The sequence below is a fragment of the Otolemur garnettii genome, unplaced genomic scaffold, assembly GCF_000181295.1.
Source record: "Otolemur garnettii isolate 467f Iridium unplaced genomic scaffold, OtoGar3 scaffold00094, whole genome shotgun sequence".
Classification (NCBI taxonomy): Eukaryota; Metazoa; Chordata; class Mammalia; order Primates; family Galagidae; genus Otolemur; species Otolemur garnettii.
The window spans coordinates 7,630,382-7,636,245 of record NW_003852489.1 but is presented as its reverse complement, the minus strand read 5'-3'; positions in this window follow the sequence as shown (position 1 = coordinate 7,636,245).

Genomic DNA, 5,864 nt, shown 5'->3' with positions numbered 1-5,864 from the left:
AGGTAAAATAAGTAAATAAAGACCTACTTTTCCCCATGTGGATATACAATGGACCTAGCACCTTTTATTGGAAAGACTATTGTAATAGTCAGGGATCTCCAGAGAAACAGAAGAAATAGGGTGAGTGTGTGGGTAAAATAAGAAACTGGGCTGGGTGTGGTGGCTCATGTCTGTAATTCTAGCACTCTGGGAGGTCAAGGCAGGTGGATTGCTTGAGCTCAGGAGTTGAAGACCAGCCTGAGCAAGAGGGAGCCATTACCTCTACTAAAAATAAATAAATAAATAAATAAATAAATTAGCCATGGTGGTGCATGCTGTGGTTCCAGCTACTTGGGAGGCTGAGGCAGGAGGATCACTTGAATCCAAGAATTTGAGGTTGCTATGAGCTATGATGATACCACTGCACTCTAGCCTGGGTGACAGAGCAAGACCCTGTCTCCTCCCCCCAAAAAGAAGAATGGCGGGAATTGGCTGGCACATTTATGAAAGGTGACAAGTCCCAAGATCTGCTTGGTGAATTGGCAGGGAGAGACATAAGATTGCTGAGAATGAGTTCTAGTTTGAGTCCAAAGGTTTGAGATTTAACAGCCTCAGGATCTAGGAAGAGCTGATGTTTCAGTTTGAGTACAAAGGTGGGAGAAAAACCAATATTCCAGTCTGAAGGCAGCTAGGCAGGAGGAATTCCCTCTCACAGGCAGGAGTGTCAGCCTTTTTGATCTACTCAGACCTTCAGCTGATTGAATATGGCCCACCACATTAGGGAGCACAATAGGCTTTACTTACCTTATTGATTTCAGGGTTAAGCTCATTCAGAAATGCTCTCATGAATACACCTAGAATAATGGTTAATCAAATATTTGGGCACCCTAGTCAAGATTTTGATCCAGGCAACTTGACACATTTGAGTAAACTTAACCTTCATAGCCTGCATTTCCCTGTTGCTCTGCAGCGCCACCTTGGGTCCATATAAGTGTGGTGCATTTGGGGACTGTTCCGTTCAAGTGGTTTATTTTTTTCCTTGTGCAAGTTCCATATTATATTAATTGCTGCAGCTTTATTAGAAATCTTGACAACTAGTAGGGTATATCTTCATACTTTGTTCTTTTTTGAGAATGTCTTGTATATCCTTGGGCTTTTGCTTGTCTGAATACATTTTAGAATCAGTTCCTCAATTATATAAACAACTATTCAGTTCAAGATATTTTCTAATTTCCATTGTGATATCCCCTTTGCCCCATGTATTCTTTTTTAATTTCCAAACATATAGGAATTTTCTAGTTATTTTAAAATTTTATTTCTAGGCTGGGTGCTGGGGGTAATGCTTGTAATCCCAGCACTTTGCTAGGCTGAGATGGGAAGGTCATTTGAGCCTAGGAGTTTGAGACAAGCCTGGACAGCATAGTGAGACCCCATCTCTAAAACCCAAAACAGCTGGGCATGTCTGTAGTCCCAGTAACTCAGGAGACTGAGGCAGGAAGATCACTTGAACTCAGGAGTTCAAGGCTACAGTGAACTATGCTTGTGCTCTGCACTCCAGCATGGGTGACAGAGTGAGACACTGTCTCTACAAAAAAGACACTGTCTCTAAAATAAAATTTATAATTGATTTTCAGCATCATCTTGTTGTATTAAGGGAACATATTCCAATTATTTTAATCTTTCTTTGCTCAGTATATGCTCACTTTTAGTATATGTTTTGTGCACATTTATAAAAAAATGTGTTTTCTGCATTTGTGGGATATATGCTATGTATGTTCATTATTTAAAATTCATTAAACATGGTCTTCAAATCTTCTATGTCCTTACTGATTAAGGTTTGCTTATTTTATCAGTCACTGGGAGAAATGTGTTAAAATCTTCTGTTATGATTGTAAATTTTTCCAGTTCTTTTAGCTCTGTCAATTTGCTTCATGTATTTGGAAGCTATTAGAAGCATACACATTTAGAATTGTCACAGATTTTTGGTGAAATGGGACTTTTTAATTATGAAATACCTCTTTATCTTTGGTAAGACTTTTTTGACTTACAGGTCTCTGTTTTTTCTTTGTCATTTTTGGCTAGTGTTAGCACAGAGTGGTTTTTCCACCTATTTGTCTTCATCTTTCATAATTTGCATAAAGTGTGTATCTTTTAAACAGCATATAGTTGAAATATTATTATTAAAAAATCCATCTCAAACTTAGTCTTTTAATTGCAATGTTTAGTCTGTTACGTTTTACATAATTACTGATATGTTTAGGGTATTTTTTTTGAGACATAGCCTCAAGCTGTCTCCCTGGGTAGAGTTCCGTGGTATCATAGCTCACAGCCACCTCCAACTCCTGGGCTCAAGTGAGTCTCCTGCCTCAGCCTCCCAAGTAGCTGGGATCACAGGTGCCTGCCACAATCCTGGCTATTTTTTGGTTGCAGCCGTCATTGTTGTTTGGCGGGCATGGGCTGGATTCGAACCCGCCACCTTAGGTGTATGTGGCTGGTGCCTTAGCCACTTGCGCCATAGGAGCTGCACCCATATGTTTAGGTTTAAGTCTATAGTCTTAGTATTGACTTTAAATTTGTTCTGCTTATTCTGTGTCTTTTTATCTTTTCAATCATCTTCTTTTGGATTGTTTTTATTCTTCCATTTCCACACTCTATGTATACATGTACCCTATGTGTTTTTGTACATTCTTTTACTATTATTTTAGTGTCTACACTAGAGATTAAAATAAGAATTCTGAACTTAATGTAACGTAGTATTTTTATCACTTCCCACACAATGCAATAACCTTGGAACATGTTATACCACAAACTTCTGACTTCTCTGCTATTTTGGTATATTAAAATTCTATCTAATTATTAAAATCTCATAACATGTATTAATTGCCTTATATGGTCAGTGTTCATTTAGTTTTCACTGCATCTTTGCTCTTCCTATTCTCTTAAATTCCTCTGCATCTCTGAGCTCCACCTGGCATCATTTTTCTTCTGCCTGAAGGAATCCTCTCAGTGTTCAATTTTCTTTACTGTGGGTCTTCTGATGATGAAGTCTCCAGTTTTTATTTTCCTGGAAATGTCTTTGTGGTACCTTACTTTCAAAGTGTGTTTTCACTGGGGAAGCCCCCACCTTCCTATCTCTGCCTCCATACTCTTTGCTACTGTCCCACAGTTGTCTCCCCTACGCTCCCTGGCTATCTGCAGGCAGAAGAACTGGTGTTGACATGACACCAAGGTAGGAGCCCTGGCTGCTGCAGTCACAACCATCACCGATACATTTCCAATGGCTCTGGAGAAACATAAGAGCAGCAGGAGGCAGTGGGGTGTCTCTCCACTGCAGGAATGGGCATGTAGAGCCTGAGCAAAGCCAAGTTAGGGAGGTGCCTATGGCTCAAAGGAGTAGGGGCGCTGGCCCCATATGCCGGAGGTGGCGGATTCAAACCCAGCCCCAGCCAAAAAAAAAGATTAATCTTCCACCCTCTGAAGGGGCCAGCAAAAAGTTGCAGAAAAGGAACAAAGGAAGTGAGACATTTATTTTTTACCTTAAGTTTTCATTTTATTTATTTTGTTTCATTTTATTTAATTTCACTTTGTTTTATTTATTTATGTTGAGACAGTCTCACCCTGTCACCCAGGACAGAGTGCTGTGGCATCATAGCTCACAGCAACCTCAAACTCTTGGGCTTGAGCAATCCTCTTGCCTCAGCCTCCCAAGTAACTGGGACTATAGGCGCCCACTACGATGCCCAGCTAGTTTTTCTATTTTTAGTAGAGATGGGTCTCAATTTTGCTCAGGTTAGTCTTGAACTTTTGAACTCAAGCAATCTGCTTGCCTCGACCTCCCAGAGTGGTAGGATTATAGGTGTGAGCCACGGCTCCCGGGCTGGAGTTTAATTTTAAATCTCTGCCTTTGTCTCACTCTCAGTTCCTAGCTTTCTTTTCATAGAACATAACTATTGGAACAGCTATCTCTTGTTCCATTTCTTTTCTTTTCTTTGTTTTTTTTTTTTTTTAGGGAGATTCTTAAGCTGTTGCCCTGGGTAGAGTACCATGGCATCATAGCTCACAGTAACCTCCAACTCAGGCTCAAGCAACTCTGTTGCCTCAGGTTTTCTATTTTTAGGAGAGATAGGGTCTTGCTTTTGCTCAGGCTGGTCTCAAACTTGTGAGCTCAAGCAATCCACCTGCCTCAGCCTCCCAGAGTGCTAGGATTACCAGCATGAGCCACCACACCCAGCCTCTCGTTCCATTTCTTCTGGGGGAATTTCATCCAATCTATGGAGACATTTCCCAGCAAGAGACCATCTTTTGTAAATTACCCTAAGAGAGGAGCTTCCCAGGAGAATTTTAGGGTTATCTGCCATTTGCTCACCCTAGAGACCAACTGGACCTGGAATCTGTGTCTTGTTAATAGCTGAGTTGGGCCTCAGTTTTCCCCACTAAAAATGGGTCCTAACCTTCTCTTGTCTTTCAGATCTAGAAACTAGATTAGGTAAAAGACCTTGGAAAATATCCCAGAACATTTTGAAACCTTCTGTGAAGTTCTTTGCTTTCACTTAAAGAATCTTATGCCAAAGGAATTAAGTGATAAGGTTTAGATGGGAAAGAACTCTAAAATGAAGAAGGAATGAAAGTTTAAGAGAGTCTCATGGGACAGATGAGACTAGTAAGGTGAAGGCCATGGTGAGGAGATGGTTGACAAGACCATCTATGGAGACCTGTTCAGTGTTGGGCAGGCAGAGAGGTGTGGACAGAGCCAAGAAGGACTGGGCACTCACTGCTGCCCAGCCCTGCTTCTGGGGTCCAAACCACGTCGCTCTCCCTTTCTAGGCAACTCCAGACAATGAGGAGCTGGAAGCTGGAGATGACCAGAGGGGAAGATCTGACGTGCATGGTGTTATGCTGAGTTGCACATGCTGGGGTCCCACAGGGGTTCTGGGTGTATGGGAATAGCTCAATTGCTCACTTGTTGCTAACTATGTGGAAATGTTTTTGACACTGAGAGGAGGTGCGATGTTAGTGTTAAAGCTGTAAGTACTTGGAGAGAGCTACAGATCTGATTCCTTCCCAGAGTAAATCTCTGATGCTGTGCTGGCAGCTTTGCTGAACACATGGGGTGATGTATACAGCTATGCCACAATGTTCTGGGCAGCAAGAGTCACACTTAAGCCACACCGTGGGTGAAAAGGACCATGACATCATGTTGACTGGAGTGCTTCTAAGAAATGGTTAACCAGGGAGGGCAAAGTTAAGAGCTGATGTTACCAAGAGGGTGAGCTTAGCTGGGACCTTCTACCAGGAACAGACAGCCATGAATAGCATCATTCTCATTCCTCCCACGGAGCGGATATGTCTAATGTTCTTCACAGGTGTTTTGGCTGCACAGATGGGACATATATGATGATGCCACAGAATTTTTCTTTCTTTTTGACACAGAGTCTGTCTCTCTGCTGCCCAGGCTACAGTGCCATGAGTCATCCCAGCTCACAGCAACCTCAAACTCCTGGACTCAAGCAATCCTCCTGCCTCAGCCTCTCGATCTGCTGGGACTATAGGCACCCACCACCATGACCTGCTAATTTATTTTTAGTAGAGATGGGGTCTCCCTCCTGCTCCAGCTGATCTCTGCCTCCTGATCTGAAATGATCCCCCTGCCTCAGCCTCCCAAGGGTGCTAGAATTACAGGTGTGAGCCACTGTGCCTGACAAGGCCATAGAATCTTAAGTAACCCAAGCTGTGTTTGATCAAGACCCAAGTGAACAGAATGAAATAGGGAAATTCTGGGCGATAAGAGTGACAAGACTGATGAGGTCAGCCTTTTAATTGCTGTTTGATTCATCAAACATTCACAGGTCCCTACAATATGCCATACTTGGGTTGACACTGGGTAA